This window comes from Microtus oregoni, unplaced genomic scaffold, assembly GCF_018167655.1.
Source record: "Microtus oregoni isolate MIOR12 unplaced genomic scaffold, Mior012 000203F_ref0000192, whole genome shotgun sequence".
NCBI lineage: Eukaryota > Metazoa > Chordata > Mammalia > Rodentia > Cricetidae > Microtus > Microtus oregoni.
In genome coordinates this window covers 208,608-234,324 of record NW_024544862.1, presented here as the reverse complement: position 1 = coordinate 234,324, position 25,717 = coordinate 208,608, and the positions used below count along the sequence as shown (strand labels likewise).

General features: G+C 42.6%; 1 long non-coding RNA gene and 1 pseudogene across 5 annotated transcripts in view; one reads left to right on the top strand and one right to left on the bottom strand.

Annotated features, from left to right (window-relative positions):
• Positions 1-25,333, bottom strand: part of LOC121445546 — a 53,770-nt gene extending 28,437 nt beyond the window's left edge. For 3 of the 5 annotated variants that reach the window (XR_005973953.1, XR_005973957.1, XR_005973956.1), the window contains exons 1-7: positions 24,031-24,104; positions 20,980-21,179; positions 18,030-18,120; positions 16,287-16,348; positions 8,343-8,444; positions 7,444-7,585; positions 5,457-5,556 (exon numbers count right to left, since the gene is read on the bottom strand). This is a non-coding gene — a long non-coding RNA (uncharacterized LOC121445546). Of the gene's footprint in view, positions 1-5,456; positions 5,557-7,443; positions 7,586-8,342; positions 8,445-16,286; positions 16,349-18,029; positions 18,121-20,979; positions 21,180-24,030; positions 24,105-25,178 lie in introns of those variants that run through there. The other 2 variants (XR_005973954.1, XR_005973955.1) reach the window with 2 other exon arrangements.
• LOC121445544 lies at positions 15,531-15,792 on the top strand (annotated as a pseudogene).
• Positions 25,334-25,717: the final 384 nt, after the last annotated feature.

Genomic DNA, 25,717 nt, shown 5'->3' with positions numbered 1-25,717 from the left:
ATCAGATATACTCCTCTACCCTTCGTGACCACCAAACACGCACATGGTACACATGTGTGCAAAACTCATTCACATTGAAAAAAATCTTAAAAAATAACAAAAAAGCTGTTTACTATGGACCATGCCTATAATTCTCACACTGGGGAGGTAAAGGCCTGCCTGAGGATGATGTATCAAGGCCAGCCTAAGACACACAGTGAGACAGTCTTGAAATTTTTTTAAATTAAATTAAAAAAAAAATAGAACCAGACATAATGACCTATGTCTTTAATCCCAGCACTTGGGAGGCAGAGGCAGGCAGATCTCTGAGTTTGAGGCCAGCCTGGTCTACAGAGTTCATTCCAGGACCTCCAGGGCTGTTACACAGAGAAACCCTGTCTTGAGAACCTAAAATAAATAAATAAAATGATAAAAAATAAAAAAGAGGTTTTCAACGTCAATTTGGCTCCATTACATAGCTAGACTATGTCTCAAGAAAACCAAAGAGGGGAGGATCTCAAAGAACGCAAAGACTTGTTTTACTATATTAATGTAGAGGCAGTCTACAGTTCTAGTTGTACTAGACTATCCCTGACTGCAAGGCCCTGCCTTACTGTACTCTTTCAATTGGAAAAGCTAATTAACTGATGAGTGTTATTCCTGGTGTTATAGGGGAGCACAATCAAGAAAGCTGTTTGACATTAGCATGGTGGCCCAAACTGATGATACCAGTACTTAGAAATCGGAGACACAAGGATTACAATCAGTTTAAATCCACACTTAGTTTCCAGAATATAACTGCCTTAAGACAGGTGGTAGTTGAGATCATCTTTAATACAATCATTTGGGAGACAGAGGCAGATGGATCTCTGTGAGTTCAAGGACAGCTTGGTTACAGAGCACTTTATCTGAAAGTCAAGGCTATATGCTTTTCTACACACACACACACACACACACACACACAAATAAAAAACAGCATCAAAAATTCAAAATAGGGAAGCAGCATAGGTCCTAACTAGTCCCTTGAATGTGACAGTTGTATGGCTGTGGCATACTGAGGGGGCCACTGGCAGTGGCACCAGGATTTTTCCCTACTGCTTGTAGGTAGTTTTTGGAAACCTATTCTCCTTGGATGGATACCTTGTTCAGCCTAGATATAGCCTTGGACCTTCCACAAAGCAATGCGCACCCTCTGAGGAGTGGATGGGGGTGGGGTAGAGTGGGTATAAGGAGGAAATGGGAGGGAAGAGGGAGTAGGAACTGGGATTGGTATGTAAAATGAAAATATAGTTTCCTTTAAAAAAAATGAAATTAATAAGAATTAGTCACATATTATAATAAAAAAAAATTCAAAGTGGGGCTAGGGAGATGGGGGTAAAAGCACTTGCACGCCAAGCCTGAGGACCCAAGTCTGAATCCCCAGGACCAAAGTTAAAGCTGGGTCTGTACCGTGAGCATCTGTAATCCCAGTGCTCCTATGAGAATGGAAGCTGAAGGTGTTCCTGGTGTATGGAGGTAAATAACAAAGAGATCCTGTTTCAAACCAGGTAGAAGGCAAAGATGCCACTCTAGATTTACCTCTGAACTGCATTTGTTTTTTTTTTTAATATTTATTCATTTATTATGTATACAATATTCTGTCTGTGTGTATGTCTGCAGGCCAGAAGAGGGCACCAGACCTCATTACAGATGGTTGTGAGCCACCATGTAGTTGCTGGGAATTGAACTCAGGATCTTTGGAAGAGCAGGCAATGCTCTTAACCTCTGAGCCATCTCTCCAGCCCTCTGAACTGCATTTGTACCTACAGAAACACACACACACACACACAAAATCTAACAGTGAGAAAAACTTAGTTCTAGATACAGGGTAAAAGGATTTTAAAAAAAATCTGTCTGGTGGCTGAAACAGCATAAGAGATGAGTTTAAGGCCAGGCTGGTAAATAGTGAAACCCTGTTTCTTAACAAAAAGAAACACACAAATGAAAGCTTTACAGAGATAGATAACTTTTTTTAAGAACAAAAAATATAGCCAGGTGGTGGTCGCACGCACCTGTGATACCAGCCCTTGGAAGGCGGATATAGGCGGATCTCAGTGAATTTGAGGCCAGCTTTGTCTACAAAACGAGTGAGGATAGCCATGGCTCCACAGATAAACCCTGTATTGCCAAACTAAACCAATCTCCCACCACATACACACACACACACAAAAAAATGGGATGCTGTCTTGGAAATTCTTTCAGGGACATGAATTTGGCTGTCTTAAACCAATGAGGTATTCTGCTTTTACGAGGTCTTTTCATGATTCATTTTTTTTTAACATTTGAAAATGATGTTACTTATTTGTGTGCCTGTGTTTATGACATGTGCCACAGTGTGGGTGAAACGTAAAAAAAAAATTGTGGGCACTGATTCTCTCCTCCAGTTGTATAGGTTTCAGGGGACTGGACTCAGGTTGTCAGGTTGTTTGGTGGGTGAAAAGCATCAACACTGACCTACCTTATGGAGGAAAATTGTATTTAAGATCTTGCTACAAAAATATTGTCATTTATGTAAGATCCTGAAATCGATGCAACTGAACATAAATACCTATCTACATAAAGTCATCACCTCTCTTGAAAAGATAACGACCGGGGTCTCTAGAGTTGGTTCAGTAGTTAATGGCACTGACTGCTCTTATGGAGGATGCAGGTTCAAGTCCCAGCACCAACACCGCAGCTTAGAATTGCCTGCATTCCAGTTCCAGGGGATGAATCTAACCTTCATGGACAGTACATACATCTACATGTGGGAAAATGTTCACACCATAAAGATGAATAAAGAAAAGGAGAGGGCCGGGCGGTGGTGGCGCACGCCTTTAATCCCAGCACTCGGGAGGCAGAGGCAGGTGGATCTGTGTGAGTTCGAGACCAGCCTGGTCTACAAGAGCTAGTTCCAGGACAGGCTCCAAAACCACAGAGAAACCCTGCCTCGAAAAACCAAAAAAAAAAAAAAAAAAAAAAAAAAAAAAAAAGAAAAGGAGAGGAAGAAAAGTGTTGGAAAGTGTCCACATAGTTGTGCTTGACAGAAGGTAGAACGGAAGAGAAAATGCTCTGAAAGATGTTAGTCTGAAGAACATGATCACTTCACTCCTCACTAATGGCCAGTGGAGGACAAAGGCACCTAAAGGCCAAATTATAATGCATATATTTGTGTGTGTGTAGGAAGTTAAGGCCTAAGAGGCCAAACAGAACCACCTGGCATCTGCCTGGCACTGTCACAGGTCCTGATCATGCCTTGCCAATGATGGAACACGTCATGTTTCCTGAAGAGCTAGAAACAGGCACTATCAGAGGTTCTGATGATGCCTAGCCAAGGAGGGGTGATGATGCTATGTCAACTGTCAAAGGATTTAAAGACCTGGGTGTTGGGTGTGGTTGTAAGTTTTTTCCGTTGTTAACTGAATGAGTCTGCCCTCTCCCGTTCACCACTCTCAGCATCTATGATTGTTGATGCCTTACCTTCTTATCTCCTCACCCAAGGAAGACATTAGGGCCAAGCTATATGTGTGTACACCTTTGTCTACTTTATCCTTTTGGCACAGGATCTTTTATTGAACCTGGAACAGACTTGGAGGCATCAAGCCCCACTGGTCCTCATGTTTCTGTCACTCACAACACTTGAGTTACATGTGATCATGGTCATTTCAGGCTTTTAAAAGAAGAGTCTGTTCATGTGTTTGCATGAACACTTGGGTGTGTGCATTCATGAGTGAGAAAAAGGTAATAGATCCCCTGGAGCTGGAGTTATAGGATGCCTAACATGGATACCAGGACTGAACTAGCATCCTTTGAAAGAGCAGCAAGCCTTTTTTAACATGCTGAGTCATCTCTATAGGTCCCACACCCAGCTTTTTATGCAGGTTTTGAGGAGTATAGCAACTGTTCTTATCCACTGAGCCATTTTCCCAGCCATCAGATTCTAATACTTTAAAATGTAAAAACAGGGCTGGTGTCCTGTGCTTACATAGCAATGTGTAAGGTCCTAGGTCCCAACCACAGCATTATCAACAACAAGGAAATTAAAAATGTTAACTTGTCAAGCCTGGTGGCAAAGGTCCATCGCCTGTAACTACTTGGAAGACTGGGGCAGGAAACCACACATTTAAGTTTGCAGGGGCTACAGAGTAAATTTAATACCAGCCTGGACAATTATGTGACATCCCTCTCTCAAAATAAAAATAGATAAATAAATGGATTACTGGTACAGTACTTGCTTACCATGCATAAGGCCTCAGGGTCAATGTGTAGTAACACTCACACATACACATGTGCGCATGTATGCAAACAAACACATACAAGCAACCAGATAAACAAACCAAAAAACCTTAAATAGAAAATGGGGAGCAGGCCAGTGCTGGCTCACGCCTTTAATCCCAGCACTCAGGAGGCAGATGGATCTCTGAGTTCAAGGCCAGCCTGGTCTACAAGAGCTAGTTCCGGGACAGGCTCCAAAGCTACAGAGAAACCCTGTGTTGAAAACAACAACAAAAAACCCAAAAAACAAAAAAAACAACAAAAAAAATGGGGCAGGGGTTGGGGGTGCTAAAAATGGCTCATTTGTTAAGCTGTTCTTCCTGAAGTTTTGGTTCCCAACACCCTGTGGTTTCTTAGAACTGTCTTTTTTTTTTTTTTTTTTTTTTTTTTTTTGGTTTTTCGAGACAGGGTTTCGCTGTGGCTTTGGAGCCTGTCCTGGAACTAGCTCTGTAGACCAGGCTGGTCTCGAATTCAGAGATCCGCCTGCCTCTGCCTCCCGAGTGCTGGGATTAAAGGCGTGCGCCACCACCGCCCGGCTTCTTAGAACTGTCTTAACGCCAGACTCCGGCCAATTTCCTGGAGTCTACATGTATGTGGTACACAAAATACCCATACACACATATACAATAAAAAAAATTAAAGAGGGGGCTGGAGAGATGGCTCAGTGGTTAAGAGCATTGCCTGCTCTTCCAAAGGTCCTGAGTTCAATTCCCGGCAACCACATGGTGGCTCACAACCATCTGTAAAGAGGTCTGGTGCCCTCTTCTGGCCTGCAGACATACACACAGACAGAATATTGTATACATAATAAATAAATATTTAAAAAAAAATTAAAGAAAATTAGAGGGTTGTATGTGTGGCTCAGGGGGAAAATTGGTTGTAGGTATAAGGTCATGTTGCGGTTAAATTAACAGCATTGTGGGAGGTGGAAGGGCAATGCAATGTGAATTGTGCTTTTAAGTACTAATTTTTAGAAATCTGCCTTTGTTTATTAACCTCACTGTCTCTATGACAAAATACCAGAGACAAAACAACTTAAGAGGAGGAAAAGCTTATTGAGTCACAGCTTCAAATGTTTCAGTCCATGGCCCACTGGCCCTGTTCCCTCAGCCTGTTTCTTTGATAGCCTGATCATCCTGAAGCTATACCCTGGATGCTGAGTCTACAGAACCTCACCAACATACCCTGTTGAGTCCATGCACGCTCTTGTTCTTCATTTTCCTGGGCAGAAATTCAGATGCAAACCTATATCAATTTGTAGGATCAGCTATAAAAGCAAGTATCCTAGAAATAAAAAGAAAAGAGGACTTAACTTACAGTGGGAAGGGCCAGACCTCCTGAAGAGGCCTAATGCTAATATTTCAGGCTCTACAGACCTTACAGTCTATATACCACTCAATCACGCTGTAGCACTAAAGTCCACAGAGAGTAGTGAGTGTAGAGGACTATGTTGCAACAAAACCTGTCAAGCAGGAGCTTGGGGGGCTGTCAGTACAACTCAGTGGCAGAGCACACATGAGCGTTAGCTACATCCCTGACACAAAAACAATCCAAAAGCTTCTGTCACCTAGCTCACTTGCCTTAGTAGTCATTTCTGCTCTTCTGGCCCTCAACAGCACTGAGGATACTGGGAAGCATATAGTCAACTCAAACCATTCAGAAGGCTACATAGTTGTGTCAGATAAGCTATGCTTAGAAATGGCATTTCTGTCAGGTGGTGGTGCCCCTTTCATCGAAGCACGGGGGGGGGGGGGGGAGGCAAAGACAGGCGGATCTTTCTGTGTAATCGAGGCCAGCCTCGTCTACAGAACAACTTCCAGGAGACCCAGTTACAGAGAAACCCTGTTTCAATCTCCGCCTCAAAAGAAAAATGACATTTTAACTATTCTCCCTAGCCAGAAGTGAGAACAAAGCCAGCCTTTATTTCCCTACTTAGCTTATGTACTGTGTGCTGTTATTACTAGGGGAGTCCCCTTCTCTTCTCTTCTGAGGTCACTCACTCATACGATCCAGCAAACTGCACAACATTTTTTAAAAGTTATCTTCCTCAGAGCCAGAGATATAGTTCACTGGTGGAACAACTGTTAGTATGTCTAAGATCCTGGGTTTGAGTTTCAGCATGATAGAGAAGGAGGGAGGGAGGGAGGGAGGGAGAGAGTTATAATCTAGCCGAAAGAAGAGCAACAAAAGACTCTCTGCCACTGTCTGCGCTCTCCAACGATCAGCTGGATCAGCCATTATTCGTAAAGAGGCAATGGCAGGTGTAAACAGTGGCGGAGACCTGTAATCCCAGCACTCAGGTAGCGGTTGTCAGGGATTGCCAACTTGCAGATTATGCTGGACCAAAGCTCCAGGTTAATCTGGGCTACAGGGACCCTGTCAAATCTTTTTTTTTTTTAAATATATTTATTTATTATGTATACAATGTTCTGTCTCTGTGTATCCCTGAAGGCCAGAAGAGGTCACCAGACCCTATTACAGATGGTTGTGAGCCACCATGTGGTTGCTGGGAATTGAACTCAGGACCTTTGGAAGAGCAGGCAAAGCTCTTAACCTCTGAGCCATCTCTCCAGCCCCCTGTGAAATCTTTAAAAACAAACAGAAAAAAGAGTGGGGAGAAGAGAGGAAAACACAAGATACTGCCTGGTTTAACTCAATCATCTTCTCTTGTTGTTATTGTAGCCTATGATGGCCTTAAACTAGTAATCTTCCTACCTGAATCCTACTGGGATTACAGCCCTCTACTTGGCTGACTTCATTCAATGTAACTTTTCATATCATAAAAAGAAAAATTCTGCTGGGCGGTGGTGGTGCATGCTTTTAATCCCAGCCGTCAGATCTCTGTGACTTTGGGGCCACCCTAGTCTAAATAATGAGTTCCGGAGAAGAAACCTTGTTTGACAAACCAACATAAACAAAGAAATAAAATAAAAATGAAGCAGAAAATCAAATAACATTTATGATACATTATACTTTTATTATTTAGCCATTTAACATACCTCTCAAAAAGGAAAAGTCTTTTAAGAGCAGGACCTTATTACCACCTAGAATAATCTCTCGGGTACTTAGTTAAGTACTTACTACCCATTGAAGAAGCCAGAAATGCCACATGGTGAACACTTTCTTTTTGTTACCAAATGAGAAAGCTCACCAAAAGCATTAACAACTTACCAAGGCTTTCCAGCTGCCTCCCAAGGCATCCCTAGAAACAGTGATTCATCCTGGTGGGCTGGTGAATCTTGAACAGGACAGCCTGAAGGGCAGACCTTAGAAGTTTATCTTGACCAATGACAAAATTTAGCTCCCCAGCAATCTGCACGTTAAACAGGCATCGCAGGTGATTTGATATGTAATCATATATACATGTACACAAATACACACACACACATACTCACACACACACATACACACACTCTCCCTCTCTCTCTTTTTTGATTTTAGAGAGAGGGTTTTTCTATGTAACAGCCCTAGCTGTACTGGAACTAGCTCTGTATACCAGGCTGAACTCGAACTCAGAGATCGGCCTGCCTCTGCCTCCCAAGTAAGAACTGGAATTATAAGCGTGCGCCACCACTGCCCAGCCTGTAATCATATTTTCTATCATGTTAATTGCCATCATCAGATAAGTATGATCTGACACTGTAATACCCTTGTGGCTAATGCTTTTACCAGTTATACGGAAGCTGAGGCAAAAGGATTACCATATCTTAGACCAGGCTGGGCTATATACTGAATTCCTGAGCACCGCCAGACCCAAACCCAAGGTAATTAGTCATCTTTAAATTGATAAAAAAATTCTTTTAGTGGGCAACAAAATTTCTTTTTATGTAGATAGATTTAAATTCAAATCTCCTCCCACAACTAATCTTGGGATATTTCCAATCTCACCACCTATAAAAAAAAATGACAAAAGGAGGCTAGGTTCGTAATTCTTTAGTATAGCTTGAATATTTTAATGTATTTTCACATAATGGGTAAATGTGAAGTAATTGTCTGATGCCTTGTAAGACCACCTTCCCTGTTCCTTTTCATTAACTTGGCAAGCCCAGTAGAGACAATGAATCACTTACCAAGATTTTACCATGATTTTAAAACTATATTCTTAATAATCTCACTGGTCCAAAAGGGCTCAATTTTTCTCTTCACAGGGAACATATTTTTGACAGCATCATCTGGAAATAGGTAAAGAAACAAATTAAGATGGAACAGTCAGCCAGGTGGCAGTGGCGCACGCCTTTAATCCCCCAGTACTTGGGAGGCAGAGGCAGGTGGATCTCTGTGAGTTTGAGGCCAGCTTAGTCTACAAGAGCTAGTTCCAGGACAGGCTCCAAAACCACAGAGAAACCTTGGATTGAAAAACCAAAAGCCAAAAATAAATTAATTAATAAATAAATGAAGATGGAACAGTCAATGTATGAAATCCAGCTTTATTTTCTTTCTGCTTTTCCTCCTTGCCATCCATGTAGTCAGAACAGACTTCTCATTTTTCCCTCCCTCTACTTTATCTCTCCAGGGTAGTCTAAACATTAGCTTACTCCCTGGCACAACAAATAAATGAATAATACATTTATGTTTATAACTAAAACCAGCATTTTACTCTTGCCATATACCAATTTTTGCTTTAGAAAAAATATTTTTCCCTGGGTGGTGGTGCACACCTTTAATCCCAGCACTCGGGAGGCAGAGGCAGGCGGATCTCTATGAGTTTGAGACCAGCCTGGTCTACAAGAGCTAGTCCCAGGACAGGTTCCAAAGCCACAGAGAAACCCTGTCTCGAAAAACTAAAAAAAGAAAAAAAAGAAAAAATATTTTTTTTAAATTTTATGTGCATTGGTGTTTTTTTTCTGCATGTATGTCTCACAGAGTTACTGACAGTTGTGAGCTGCCAAGTGGGTGCTGGGAATTAAATCAGGCTCCTTTGCAAAAGCAGTCAGGGCTGTTCTTTCTCTCTTTGTCTCTCTCTGAGACAGTGTTACTATGTGTGGCACTGGCTGTCCTATAACTAGTCTACAACTAGGCTGGCCTTGAACTCAAGAGTTCTCTGGTACGATTAAAGGTGTCCTGGCACTGCCTGACACAATCAGTGATCTTAACCACTGAGCCATCTCTCCAGTCCATTTTTGCTTTATAAAAAATCTAATCCCTTGACACTATCATGCACATATACAATATATTTTGATCACACTGTCCCGTTACCTTCTCGTCTTCCTTTTATGCTCCCTGTATTCCTTCTTTCCTGAAAAGCCCTTCTTCCTTCTAAAGTTAACTTTGGATAAGCAAGGTAGCATAGGCCTGTAATCCCAGCATTCTGGAGACTGAGGCATAAGGGTTATATAAAAGGCCAGCATGAGCTATGAAGCAAGAATGTCTCAACAAAAACAAACAAAAAACCTCTAAAGGCTAGAGGATTGAGAGCAGGGGTAGACGTCTTGCCAAGCATACACAACCTGAATGACTCCTAGCTCTCGACAAAAATAAAGTTAGTTTGGGTAGAGGTAACAAGTAACTATACAAAATACTCAAATATATATGAACTCTAGACCTTAGTTACATTCAAATCTTTCCCCTGAGGCTTCATTAGCTTTATCTTTGAATGTGGGACAGGTTGGACTCCTTGACCAGCTTTTTATGTCTGGCAGTCTTACGAAGCTACATTTCCTATTTCTGACCAGGATAGCCAAACACAACATGTGATGGTATATGTATGCTATCTCTAGCGCACAAAGGCTGAGGCAAAAGGACTGAAACCTCAGTTCTACCTTAGTAAACCCATCTCAAAGGAGCAGAGACCCTCAAAGGTAACCAATCCTTCGTTTAGTCATCATCAGGAGATAGCATGTGACTCACAAAACTCTTGGTTCTGGATAAATAAATAAATAAATAAATCACTGCCAGTCATTCAGTAACAAATTACAGCTGCTGCTCTTGTTATCAATAGTGGCTAGTCTCTTAATCTCTAAGACTCCTCCGTGGTGGAATAACTTGGAGGTAAGATGTCAAAGGAAAAGCCAAAGGCCCCAAGTATTCCTTGGTTCTAAGGGGGCATCCTATTGCTTGTATGTTTACAGTCCCTAGGTGCTTACCATAAAAAGTAACCCAAAAATCTAGCAATTCAGTAATGAACCAAAACCCAGGCTATTAACCTGCCATTAGATGTAACTGGTACCACCTAAAACTGCTAGGCTTCCTGTGTCTTCATGACTCAAGCAATCATCAACCTAAATCTCAGAAAGACTAAGGAGCTGATTCCTAGGGCTCAAGTTCCTTAGTTTCAATAACCACCAACCCCAGCCAAACACCATCAGTTCTCTGGTCTATTAGTGGCCAGAAAAGCTCTCTCACCATACGTGGGGAAAGTCTGGTGCCTAGCCAACTTGGGGCGAGAGCAGACACCTTAAGGGAATTTGATTTCTCCTTTTATTGGGGGGGGGGGACTAAAGGTGGAATTTACTAGATTAAAATCTGCACAGCCATGAGCAGCTGCTGCCACTCCCCATTTTATAATGTGTTTAATCCATAGAGCCAAAAGTGGGAAAAGGAATGTGGACATGACCTAACAGGGAAATAAATGTTAAGTATAAACCGTGGTCTGTAAAATGCCTGCACTTGCCTGGTTGGCAGTTCCTTTCTCTGGGTGGAAAAAAAAGAAGCTTATTACCACAGTTCCCTGTTGTCATGACACAGGCCCGCTCTTTTCTAAATGAATGTCTTAGCCTCCAAGTACTGCTCTATTTACTCTACTTCTGTTAAGGTTACTGCACTGAAGAGGAAAAGAACTTCGTCAGATGCAAAACCCTAAAACCCTTCAGGGAACAGATCTTTGTACCTGCATCCACTGAAGTCCAAGGTCCTGAGTTAAGATGCCTAGTATTGCCAACCAATAATAAAAGCTCAACTCAGTGGGAGTAGACTGACTATCTGCAGTGGTGTTAAGAGTGCCATGCTGAATGAATTCAAGGCCTTGCTCAACCCATTGCAAAGTAAGAAAAAATCCCCACAAATCTAATAAGGACAAAAACAAAGCCATCCAGGCTAACAAGTGAGGTATATTTCTCCTAATTTTCATGTGTAAGGATAAGCAGGAGCTCTGAATTTATCAAAGTTATAGCAACCATTTTCTTAAATTTCTATAATGCAATGTAAGTCAAATATTCATTCATGAGAATAAAATAAAAATGTAGATTCCAAAAATAAAAATGTAAAAATAAAGAAATATAAAGTTATAAGTCTAGGAGAATGAGAACAGACTATCAGCAGCTTTCTCAGCAGATCAAGGATCATTCATTTTCTCAGATGCTTGGGAAGCATAGGTCATTTTATAATTGGCTGTTTTATTTACAAGGCAAGAGCTTCTCCCTACAGATTGAGAGTAGTGTCCTGGCCATCCTTGATAAACGACAGATATGAACTGAGTTAACCTTTAGAAGACAGAGATATGTGACCTCTGGGTTAGACACTGTCTCCGTTATGAAAAACTGGCGCCACCAGAGGCGAGGCATAAGACTCCAGTTTACACCTGGAGGGACCAGGAGACAGTGGACAAAGACAATGGGTTAATTGATGAGCTCTGATAATGGAGGCTGTAAAGTATGACAGTCAATATCTGAGTTTTACCTTGAGATAGTATGAAAAGCTTTCTGCTATCTCCTAAATTCTCAGCCTAAGAACCAGTTAATCCTAATTTATTAAGCTTCTAGTATTACTAGCAGTCCCTTTTGGACTAATTGCTAAAGACATCTGTTTTCTTGCAATTAATGACCTTTGTTGTAATCTCCTCTGAAACATATTTCATAATGGCTGCCTAGTTACTCATTGACATTAGCATTCACTCCCCTCTTTAGGGTCTCTGCTGACTAACCCAAGAGTCAGGGCAAGGTTGTTAAGAATTCCTTTGTTCAGAGCTAATGCCTGGTGTCCCTACTATAAAAAGTGGGTTCCTAAACCGGCCTTTTGCCACAGCCTAACAAACACCATCTCTGGCTGTAGTCTCAGCTAGCTGATAAGCTTCTGTGCCCCGCGATGTTTTATTTTTATTTTTCATTTTTAAGTTTGCTTCTGGTTTTCCTAGGATCTGGTTTCTAGAATAAAGTTTGCTTCTAGTTTATTAGACTTGGTGGTATTCTCATCTTTGCGAGACCCCCCTGGACCCACAAGACATTTGTTTTGTTTTGAGCCAGGGTCTCAGTTAATTCAGGCAAGCCTTAAACTCTATATAGCGAAGATGACTCTAAACTGATTATGCTGCCTCAGCATCCCAGGTGCAAGAATTACAGGACTAGGTCACCATACTCACCTTATTGCTGTCTTTTTATTTTGCCATATCCCTTTTCCCAGTGAGAAATCACCCCACACACTTAAGAGATTAATAAAGGAAAAAACTCTTTAATAATGCTCATCCAGTTCTGCCTAATGCTCAAAGAGGAGCCTGCCTTGAATAGATTTAACTGCCTTACATACACCTTAGGCTTATGCATTCCGCATATGCTGTCATCCTTAAACCTCTATTGGCTCGAGGTTACACTTTGAGCAATATAAACAGACACTGGAGATTCAGCCTGGCCACTTGGACGATGGGAGATTTAAATACCAAAGAGAGTGCCATGATTATTTTTTTCTCTTTATTGGGTGGTGGTGTTCTTGAGGTTCAGGCTGGCTTTGAATTCAGAGAATTGCTTGCCTCTGTCACCTTAGTGCTGGGACAAGGAGTGTGTGCCACCATTGTCCACTTAGCCAGAATTCCTTTTTATTTTTCTTTTCAGAATGTTTCTTAAATACATGAATGTTTTCTTTTCAAATAGTTGTTACCCAGGATGATATTCCATCTGGCAGAATTAAGCTTTTCCCAACAGAGAGCCTGGGGCTTTATGGAAAGGCAGGCCTTAATCTTGGCTGTGAATCTACACTGCCCCCTTGCGCTGCCAGTTAGAAGCATATTTTCTGGGAATGTTCTAATGTCTGGTTAAATCAGGATTGTCTCCTTTGTTATGGGAATGGGCCTTAAAAGATGGTTAATCATGATGAATAAACATTTTACACCCTAGTACCCTGAATTTCTTTTAATCTCTAATAGGACTGCCTGGTTGCCTGTCTTTTAGAGGTAGAGCTCCCCTAGCCAATTCTACTTTGTGCTAATTCTACTAAGCAAATCTATTGTAAATCTTTTATTTATTTATTTTTCTTTTGAGAGAGGGTTTCTCTGTAGCTTTGGAGCCTGTCCTGGAACTAGCTCTTATAGACCAGGCTGGGCTCAAACTCACAGAGATCTGCCTGCCTCTGTCTCCCGAGTGCTGGGATTAAAGGCATACGCCACCACCGTCCAAGTAAATCTTTTATAACATTAATTTTATAACTCTGAAGTTGGGTGATGGTGGGGCACACCTTTAATCCCAGCACTTGGGAGACAGAGGCAGGCGGATCTTAATGAGTCTAAGGCTTGCCTGGTCTACAAAGCAAGTTCCAGGACAGCCATGGCTACACAGAAAAGACCTGTCTTGGAAAACAAAATAAAGAAATAAAAAAAAAATAGATTGCTGTTTTGAGTTTCTTCTACATTGATATGTTTTTGATACAGGTTGTGCTACCACGCCCAGCTTGCGGTTCTATTGTGCACAAATACGAAAATTTTATTTAACAGAATTCCTACTCATGAATAGGTTTCCCATTATTTACTGCTAACAAAACTGTGGACATGCCCACCCTTAAACCTTTTTTATATATCCCTAAGTACATATTTGGGGATACATACACCTAGTAATGAACATAAACCTTTATTACAGAGAAATAAAGAGCCGGGCAGTAATGGCGCATGCCTCGAGGTCAGTCTGGTCTGCAGGAGCTAGTTCCAGGACAGGCCTCAAAGCCACAGGAAACCATCTTGAAAAACCAGAACAACAACAACAAAAAAAAAACAAAAACCCTGAGAAATATAAAGAGGACTATGAGATGGTTTCTACCCTTCCATTTAAATTGTTAACAGAGGTACCCCAGAGTGACAGGATGTCTCTGTAGCTTTGGAGCCTGTCCTGGAACTTGCTCTGTAGACCAGACTGGCCTCAAACTCAGACATCCGCGAGTCTCTGCCTCCCGCAAACTGGGATTAAAGCAGTGAGCCACTTTTGTCCGGTTTCTTTTTGTTTGGCTTGCTTTGTTTTTAGATATGTGTGGTGCCTGCATAGGGATTAAAGCAGTGAGCCACTCAGGTCAGGTTCCTTTTTGTTCGTCTTGTTTTGTTTTTAGAGAACTGGGGTCCCTGCTTAGCCCCCTGTTGCGTGACCTTTTGGCCTGAACACAGAGATCCACCTGTCTCTGCCTGCTGGGGAGTAAAGCCGGGCATTACCTCACCACCTGCTGGCTTTGAACTCTTTTCTCATTGATCAAAGAAAAACTCAGTAGCAGGGTAAATTTAAAATCCTGTGACTAGGATTGCAAATGCTAACAACACTGCCATTGTCATTTTATTTTAGACTTTTATCCAGTAGGGAATACTTAGGAAGCCATTTGCTCCTGAGGAAGAAAAAGGGTTTAACACCTTTTCTTTCACCTCCAGTTTTAAACAAACAAAGAGTAAAAACCTTTCTTTCAAAAGCAAAATGGGCTTGGTGGTGGTAGGGCAGCCTTTAATCCCCAGCACTGAGGAGGCAGAGACAGAAGGATCTCTGTGATGAGGCCACCATGGCCTACAAAGTGAGTTCCAGCCAGGCTCCAAACCTACAGAGAAACCCGGTTACTGTCTCAAAAAACAAAATAAAACAAAACAGATAAAAAAGCTGCTCCTCTACACCCTGATAAATCAGATACAAGATAAAACAGAATGTTTTTGTTTTGTTAATATAGGGTTTCTGAGTAACAGTCCTGGTTGTTTTGGAACTAACTCTGTAGACCAGGTTAGCCGTGAACTCAGAGACACCACTGCTTCTGCTTCCCAATTTCTGGGGATTAAAGGCATTTCCCTCCCCTGGCCGGCACAACAAAGATTTTTAAAACCCAACAATCGGGACCCGATGGATGGTCTACTGCGGTGGTGGGCAGGGTGAGGGACGGCCATATTTGCCAGCGTGGCCCAAGCCAGCGACAACAAAAAGTGCATGGGCACTCGGACAGGCGCAGGAACGTGGGGCTGCCCGGCCCGGGCCGAGCCTCGCTGCCGAGCTCGCTGCCTAGCCCGGCTCTGCCCAGCGCACCTGCCGCCTGCGGGGTTGTCGTACTGACATGCCTGCCGCCGCCTCCATGCTGGAAGTGTCCACTCGCCTTCTACTATTATGGCGACATCCTCCCAGTATCGCCAGCTAAGTGACTATGGGCCACCATCACTAGGCTACACCCAGGGAACTGGAAATAGCCAAGTGCATCAGAGTAAATATGCAGAGCTGCTGGACATCATTGAAGAGTTGGGGGAAAGAGATCAGACCCATGTACTCAGGGAGCGAGAGCACCATGGAGAGACTAAAACCAGGCATCTTTCATGCCCGAAGCCTGGTTCGGGAGTGCTTGGCCGAAACGGAACATAATGCCAGGTCCTAGCCCCTGGCCAGTCTGAAGGCCCATCTCACTATCCCGTGGAGATGAGAGGCTTTGTTCAAAATGGCAGTGGTTTTCCTGCCATGGTCATTAAGCTCTGAACGCACATCCAGAAGACTGGGAAGACATTTTGCAGTTACTGACGGCTGCATTTTAAGTAGTTAGACACGATCCAGCTCTTTTTTTTCTTCCCAAGCATTGATTTGAAAGATGTTTGTGAAGCCACTTCACAGCAAGCTATTGTTTGCCCCCAAATACCAGTGTCCCCTTTAAAATCTCCCTTTGGATACACTTGCCATTTGCCTCACCCCAGTTGACTTCCTTTCCATGAGCTCACCTGCCTCTGCGGACTTGAGTGCAGAGCACAGCACATCTGCTTAGTAAGCTTTCCTGCCTGCTTCACAGAGCTGCTCTGCTTAAGCCTTTGCATGACTGAGTGCTTTGAAGTCAATCTTAAACATGCACAAGTTATAAATACAGAAGAGCAATCTACCCACCTGCCACGCGCCCTGCAAATGTCCATCCTGACACTGTGGATCCTGTGAGATGGTCACAACATCTGGAAGGAAAACAACTCCAACTGTTGCATCTTTGTATTTATTTCTTGATGTAATAAAGCTTATTTTCATTAACAAAAAACAAAACAAAAACAAAAACCAACAATTGGGAATGAATAAGATGAAGCAAATACAGTAAAAATTTTCATTACAAAATCTAGGAATTAGGCATTCTATGTGGGTACTTTCATTCATAATCAGGTGGTGTAAGAAACGTAGCAAGGGGCTGGAGAGATGGCTCAATAGTTAAGAGCATTGCGTGCTCTTCCAAAGGTCCTGAGTTCAATTCCCGGCAACCACATGGTGGCTCACAACCATCTGTAATGAGGTCTGGTGCCCTCTTCTGGCCTGCAGACATACACATAGAAAGAATATTGTATACATAATAAATAAATAAATATGTTTTAAAAAAAAAGAAACGTAGCAAGTTACCTCCAGAAAGAACACATCATGACATAAGCCTCAACAACGTTCCTCCATGTTACTTTTCTTTTGATGCAAGGGATGATTAAGCTCTTGCAGGCAACAGTGGCCCAGATCTTCAATCTCAACCCTATTAGGGTGGGGTTTTCTTGCTTTTAATGTTTGCTTTGGTGTTGGTGATAATCAAAGTCAGGGCCTTGGACTCCCATAAATTTATACCCTGAAGCAGAGTTTATGCTTCTTAGCCTCCTTACATCTATCTGACTTATAGCCCTTTAACTTTTCAGTGTAGCAAAATGAATCACCACAGACTCTTAGGGAGACCATCAAAACAGTGAGCTTTTGTCTTGGGACAGGGGTAGGCTCTAAACTCTTATCAAAACCCTAGTTGGCTAGCAGAATACATCTGAGTAAATGAATTACTTCGTACTCCTGGCTTCTCTGGTGAAAAATTAGAAGCTTAGATCAGGCCTCCTCCTAGCACACCGGCTGCTGCCTCCACTCCCGAATTGTTCCTGTGCTACAATTGAATCCAGTTTCTGCACCAGCTCTTCCAAGAAGAAACAGGCCTTGAAGTGCAGCCAGGAGCGCTTCTACAAAGAGGCTTCCTGCAGGTGCAGCTCTTGCCCCAGAAGCAGAACCATCTCTGCACCAGATGTATGGCCTTGTGGTTTTAGGTGTTTGATTTTTTCCAACCATTACCCATTCTCCACACCTCTTTCTATAAAGCATACAACTGATCACAAATGGCCTGACTTAATTTAAAAATTAGTGCATTAAAAAAAATTGAGGGACTAGAGAGATGGCTCTGGCAGTTAAGAGCATCAGCTGCTCTTCCCAGTACCCAAACTGGTGGTTCTCAACCCAGTATAACTCCAGTTCCAAGCGACCCAGTATGTTCTTCTGGGGAACTAGAGAACACCATTCTGAGGGCACTGCATGAACCTGCAGGCAAAACATGCATATTCACAAAAATAAAGGCTAAAAAACAAAAGTAACACTATTAATTGCCAGGTCAAATAGCACATACCTGCAATCCTAGCACTTTGGAGACTGAGACAGGAGATGAGAAGTTTGAGGCCAGACTGGTCTACATGAGACACTATCTCAAAAAAGTGAGTTCTTTTTTTAAAAGTCAGGGGTGGGGTTGGGGGTGGTGATAATATAGATGAGTTGGTAAAGTATTCATTTAACACGCAGGAAGCACTAGGTTGCATTACTAGCCTTGAATAAAAACAAAACAGGAACGGTGACACAAACCTGTAACCCCAGCACTCGCGCAGAGGCCTCGTATAAATTCAGTCATCCTCAGGTACATATGCCAGATAGCTAGGGTTCTAAGAAATCAGACCTAAACAAAACAAAGCACAAGTTTAGTGCCTACCCCAAACAGAAGATACTGTTGTAATTCACTAGGACAGCACTTAGTTAGCATATCTAGTATATACAGGGTTCTAGCATGTTCCAGCTCCCGGCATCGCCAAAAATAAACAAAACCAAGCACAGGGACCAAAGTCTAAATATTTGCCTCAGCCTACTTCTCTGCCTCAATCCAAAGCTCTGCAGTCTCACTGCAAATATTCATGGTGTGGGCAGGGAAGCAAGTGGCAAGGCATCTAGATTTGCCATGTCCACATCCTTCAAGTCATTATCACGGGTATTTTTTTTTATATTTATTTATTTATCATGTATACAATATTCTGCCTGTGTGTATGTCTGCAAGCCAGAAGAGGGCACTAGACCTCATTCCAGATGGTTGTGAGCCACCATGTGGTTGCCGGGAATTGAACTCAGGACCTTTGGAAGAGCAGGTAATGCTCTTAACCACTGAGCCATCTCTCCAGCCCATATCACGGGTATTTTTTAAAGGGGAAGCAGGCCATCCTCTTGCAGTGCACTCAATAAACTATTCTTCCTGGAAGAACACAAAAAGAAAAATGATGGTCTAGAGTTAATGCTCAAAAATAGATCCTGAAAGACAATTAGTAACTATAAGACCCTAAAAACTTAAAAGCTTCTAGCATATCTGATAAAACAAGAGTTGCCAAAAGTAATACCAACCTTTGGGGGGGGGGATAAAGGGAGGAGAGAGGGGCTATCCTATATGTATCCCACATTACCTTCAAACTCATTTGCGATCCTCCTGCCTAAACTTTCAAATGCTGTGCCTACCATAGGCTGCTGAATGCGTTTCTAAAATGCCAAACGGATCCTAGGTGCATGAAGTGGGGTAAAGGTTTTGCCAGAGTATCTGGAGGTAAGTGTTCTGAAGTGAACATGGCTCATTTCCAACAGAAACGTATTTACATGGGATCCTGGGGCTACATGCCTTTATACTACATGACTCCATTAGTGTTGAAGGTCCTTGTGTGTGAGGGAGGGGTAGAAAAGAGTGAAAAAAAAAAGAGCATCAGGCAAACACTGGGCCATTAGGATGAGGCTCAGCTCTAACAAACAGCACCCCGGTCCCACCAAGGAAGTAAATGTCAGCAATACCAAAAGCAGAAACGTGTAAATACCAAGGTCTCAAATCCAAACGCAAAAATCCCGGAGAAAATAAATGACTAGGAAACGTGCCTCATCATTTTGAAGAAACACTTGACAGTCAAGAACCTGTAGAGATCACTTTAGCAGGCACACAAAGGTTTGTCGATGACTAATTCATTTATTCATCCAATAAATATTACTGAGGCCTACTAATATGCCAGAATGAGCTTTGGAAATGAAATCTGCCCTGGCCTCATGGGAACATAAGAAAAGAGGGAACAAAGAAAAGAGGCATGTAAACTGTCAGAACACAATCTGATAGGTGCTGTAAGACTTAATACGATAATGGCTGATGTAAAATTTCTTCCCAGGGTGGGCTTCTCCAGACTGCTGGGGGTTAACAACTGCAGGAGAAAAACCAGTTGCACAAATCAAGGGTTAAATACTTTTTAAAACTGTTTGGCTTTTTCATAATTAGCATTTTCCTTAATTTCCAATCCTAGTTAGATTGGAGAAGCAGATGCTGGCATGGGGTGGAAAGACACAGTGCTCCAAAAAGGATGTTTTCAACCATAGTCCTTCCAACTTACCACATACAAGCTTTATTTAATACTATCTACAGCTAGAAAAATGCTGAAAAATAAGATGTTACAACTAACTAGGGTAAAGTCAGAGTAACTAAGTAGTCGAAAGCAATTAAGCCTACTTGGCTCCTTTAAACCCCCAAATCCACGATCTATTCTGATAATAATAATAAAAAAATTCCGTTTGTCAGGGCTATAATCCTGGTACTTGGGAGTCTAGGGAAGGACGATCTCCATATACTGGCAGCCAGCATGCATTATACAGGGAGCACCAGACTAGCCTGAGCCACATCTGTGAGACTGCTTCAAAAATAAGGAAAAAAAATATAAATAATAACTAAAAACAAGACTTAGCAATGCCACCCACAATCCCAGCACTGGGGTACTGGAGGCAGGAGGATCTTAAACTACATGAGATATCTCCCCTCACACACACACAAAGATAAAAAATAGACTATTAAATGCAAAATAGATGAGACATGAATATGGGATTGAAATGTTAAGACTGCCACGCGGTGGTGGCACATGTCTTTAATCCCAGCACTTTGGGAGTCAGAGACTCTCTGTGAGAGTTCGATGCCATCCTGGTCTACAGAGTGAGTTCCAGGGTAGGTAGGGCTGTCTCGAAAAAACCGAGGAGAGGGGAGAGAGAAGGAGGGGGGAGAAGAGAGAGAGAGAGAGAGAGAGAGAGAGAGAGAGAGAGAGAGAGAGAGAGAGAGAGAGAGAGAGAGAGAGAGAGAGAGGTTAGACCACTGTATTTGTATTATCTAATAAACCTTAATTAAGCAAGAGCTAGTTCCGGGACAGGCACCAAAGCTGCAGAGAAACCTTGTTTCAAAAAAAAACCAAAAAACAAAACCCAAACCGTATGTACCAGGAGTAACCGGTTTCAGGTATCAAAGAACACCCTTCCCCACGTCTGAGAACACCTGATTCACTTGCACATTAAAAAACATAATGAAACATTTTCACTCCTTTTTTCAAAACTGTGCAACAGTGGGAGTCTCTTTGAGGAGAGATTACCACTGTAAAAATTTATCCGGAAATCCCACCATCTGGCAAAGGCACAGCAGGAAGCGCTGCAGGGAGTGCAGCCAGCGCCTGTGCTCCAGTTACCCCCCCTTCCCTTCCCCACTCACCAGCGCGAGCGTAGCACGTAACTTCCGTTTCTGCCACCCGCGCTCCGCGCGTGACGGGCGAGAAAAGATGCTTCCTTAGGACAGGGGTGGGGGTGGGGGTGGAGTAGGCTCATGCTGTGTACGTTCTGAGCCTACATTTCCCAAGGGGCTGTGGTGCCTGCAGCAGTAGACACGATGTCACCCGGAAATGGATGCTGAGCCTTCCACGCGTAAGAGGGAAAAGCCAACAAGATGGTTAAGCACTCCACTAGGGATCTTTAGGGAAAGCGTGAGTTTGCTGGCTGAACAACTTTCCGGCGTTAAACTAGAATCATATGAGAAAAATATTTAGGAGGTGATGTGAGTCTATCTAGCGTTCACATCCTTCTCGCCTACGTAAGGAACTGGAAGTCAGCCAAGGCTCCAGCAGCCCCAGCGGCATAACCTTACGAGGAGTGGGGCGGGAGGGGGGAAAGAGACGGACAATGCCCAAGAACAAAGAGTTACTTTCACGTGGTCACTGCTGACCATCAGAATTCCCTTTTTGGGGAAGGGAGTTTAAACCTGAAATACCCAGAATTGGCAGCATCTTAAGTGTATTTCATGACCAAGTTGTGTATTTTAATGTAGACAAATTGAGAAAATGTTTTCATTTTGAAAGACACGCTGTAACCAGTACTGCACACCCACAGTTCTGCAGGGCTTTTTAAAATATGCTCCTAATCCAGAGGATCCATCAGCAAAAAAAATGCAGCATCATTTAGGCTTTTGCACAACTTTTACAGCAGTGGCTCTGTTTTTCATTATTTCCCCTATCGTGGTTTAAGAATAATAAATTGTCAGGATGAACGTCAGGGATGATGTGTTTTCTGCCCTTCTTTATGGTGCTTTACTTACATGTTTTAAAAACATATAACCAGTTCTTTAAAATATTCTCTTCTAGTAATGTCTAAGTGTTTAGACGCTGTCGATAACCAAACAGACTGATCCCAAACCAGAAAATAAACCCCACAGCCCTTACTATAAAATGTAGATTACTCCCTTCAAAAAACAAAATTTTGGGGGGGTGATAATTTTGTATGACTTGTCTGGTACAGCAAATCTTATGTTTTACTAAAATTGTTATTCTGAAACATACAAAAAAAAGTCCCTTGGTTCAGATGGTTTTACCAAGATGTAATTTTTCTGTGTCCCTTAATGGATTTTTGTTATTGTTTTATGAGACAGGGTTTTGCTATGTAGCACTTATAGCAATCCTCCTGCCTCGTTCTCCCAAATACTCGGGTTATAAAAATCGGAGTAACAGAACACTAATAGGCAATGTGCAATAAAGTTAAAATTTCAACAGATATTAAGATATAAAATATCACATGATTAAAAATAAAACTGAGAAACATACAAAGAAAAAAATTAACCTAAAAAAAGGAAATAAGATGCTGTTTTTTAAACAATTTATCTAAATACACAACACAGTACTTCTGAGTTAAAAAAAATGGCACAACCTTTTGGGGAAGAATTTGGCAAATTTTATTTGACCAAGTGTTAAAATGATCATACTATTTGATATAACAATTCCATATTCGTGGACCTATTCTAACACTTTTAACTTGTACTTTTTTTATATTACCAGCAAAAGTTAATCTACACTATTAGACATTAGAGCCAACACAACAAATTAGCAATAAAATGTCTTTTAAAAATATGCAGCCAAGTCTAGTCGCCTTAAACACTTGGAACAAATAATAAATCAAGCAAAAACAAGGGTGTGTCCAGCATGCTGCAGTCGGCCATTTTATGGCCTCTGCAGAACGACAAATACAAAAGACAACTGTACATAGAGAGCCACGCCACGCCCAGAGGTGCCAAATCAAAAATTCACTTTTGTCTTTCATTCTTTTAAGCAAATACTTACTATGCATTGAGGTAAAAACAGTAAACAGTCTCCTCTAATGATTTGTTTAAGGTTCATGATTTCAAACAAAAATTGAAATAATTCCCTTAAACATGTCCTTCGTTCTAAGGGATAAGGAATGCTTAAGAGCACAGGATTATGCAACAATAAATCGTGGAGAAGTACCCAGGCTCGACCATTCAATTACCTATAAAACCTTAGGCAAATTAATCTGTGTTCCTCAAAGTTCTCAACTGTAATAAAATGAGTAATACTATAGCTATCCCATAGCATTATATAAAACCTTTAGACTGGTATCTTGTGCTAGTAAGTACTATAGACCTGTACATATTAGATACAGGCCCAGAGATTGAAATAGGAACAGCAAAAGATTGAGAAGATTAACAGAAATCTCATTCTAAAACTCTGTATCCTTTTCTATATCTGAAAGCTAAAAGATCAGTTTTAGCTTTAGTTATATTTTCACTAGCAATCCTCAGAGGCACAAAAGGTCAGCAGACAAACAAAATGAAACAACCAACCTCCAATTTCCCAACTTTACCTCAGATCAAACCATGCAGAAAGTTCTACATTAGGAATAGAGATAAATAGATAGATAGATAGATAGATAGATAGATAGATAGATAGATAGATAGATAAATAGGGAGAGAAAAGGGCGGGCCTGAGCTCGGGATTCTTTCATATTTCCACTGCTTTTACTTTTGTGTCTGCGTGTCAGTAAGTTTCAGATGATCATTTGCCCAGATCTTAGGTTTCAAAGTTATTGCGTTTAGAACTAGCCAAATCCTCTCGTGTATACTCTGTAGGGGAGAAAGCTGCACGCGCTTTAGGCAGACATCGTAGTCACTGCGTTCGGCTACTCTGGTGGGATAAATCCGAGGACCAAGATCGGCCAGGATGATTCAGGAGTCTTTCGAATAGGCTTTGTCTGGACGTGGGTGGATAGTTAAGCGCAACATGCTGCGGCAGCAACATTTTACAGCCTCACTACGCTGCATTTTAAAATTCTCATTATCAGACTGACCAGGGACTTAAGATTCTTGAATGATTTTCATTGGGTTTGGCCGTAGCCTCCAACTCCGACTGATCCCTTCAACAAGTAGAAAACTAGATTTGCCTCTCCTAGCCTAAAATGGCGATTTGGACGAAGGACAACTTACCGAACCACTCGCTATTTCGCAATCATAATTACCAGAACGTTGCGCGCGCCTCCCGCCCTCCCAGCCAAGCCATTGGCAACACGCAAGCGCACTTCTCCATCCCTAGCTATGAACTCAAAACGGTCAGCGTGCTCCCTTACGCAAGCGCACTTTGATTGCCGCGTAGACTCGTTTGCTTTCAATGAGCATGCGTGGTTACACCTTCTCGCCTCTCTACCCCACCCTTACCGAACGCCACACGATCGCCCGTGCCAGTGGAGCCCCTCCCTTTATGTCAGATTTTTCTCAAAAGTACTTGAGCGCCACCTCTTGGTGCTACGATTCCTCACTTGGGATCTAAAAGTCCACGCCAAGCGTGTCTGTCTTTGCTAGTCTCTTACCCCTCCCTGTGTCTGTGAATGACTATATTTTTATGACCGGTGCATCTGCACGCGTTTCTCCCCAATGTTGTGCCCTGGTGTCTAAGGGTATCATTAACAACATAACCTAGCATGGTTAACTGTGATAAACCAGCTAAATTGCATATGGGGAAAAAAAGGCATCGGTGATAAAGTGCATCCCAAATCTAGATGCAATCCGCCAGCATCGTAAGGGAGAGGTTATGAAGTCCGCGGGTTCCTTTAATATAGTAAAAACCCTCCAACCTAAAGAAAAGCAAGGACACATCGTGTGCTAAACCACTGAATCAGCCGGGCGTGGCAATTTACGCCTTTAATCCCAGTTTTAGTATGATGTCTGAGAGTTCAAAACCCGCATCCCTCAGCCTCAATACGAGAACGCGCGCGCGCACACACACTCGGGCGGGGGGGAGGGTACAACGACCAAAAATCAACCAATTAAACAAACAGATAAAGCCTCATCCTTTTGATACACTCGTAACAAATAAAGAACTCGAAAGTTTTGTTTTCAATAGGATGTCAAGGGAAGCAGTGATGCTCAGGTGCCCCAAACGTGCTTAGAAGATTGTCTAAAAAATCTTTTTCATAATATTAAGTAAATGGTCAACATCCTTTTGGAGGGCTGGGGCTCTATTGGCCTCCATTTTTCCCTCCCGTCAAAGGGAAGAGTGCACAAATTAAGGATCTTCCTGACCCACGTTCCCTCTGCCGCCCTCCATGTTATATTTTTGCCCTTCGTCGTTCCTTTACCTCTTGCTGAAGCGAGTGTCGTAGTAGCAAAAATCCTTACTTCTGCAGTGCGGAGAGCGTGGAGAGAGTGGCGGGACAGAGAGACGTGCCTAGGTGACAGCAACCTAGAATTAACGGCGGTGAGCGCCAGGTACGAAACCTGCTGTACTCGCAGCCTCTGCGGTGATGCCACAAATTCATAGCCTCTCAGGGAGCGCAGCAGAGCGCTCCGACGCATGCGCCGCGCTCCATGTTCCCCCCCCCAACCCCGGTCCCCCTGCCCCCCCTCCGCCTCAGAGCGCCCCTCTAAAACCTACAGCAGCCCACAGAGCCTTCACTCCTTGCCCCGGACCCAGGGCCTTAGCCCACCCTGCTTTTCCCATCTCTCTGCTCCCACCCGGCGCCCACCACCCACCCCTTCCTCAGCTCGCTCTTCTGTCAATACTTTCCTCATTCTTCTAAATGTACCATTCCATTAACAAGTCTCTCGACGTGTTCCCTTCCTGACCTACCCCCCAAGCCTTCTCTGCCTCTCTGGAGCTCTGCTAACTAAGCCCCTG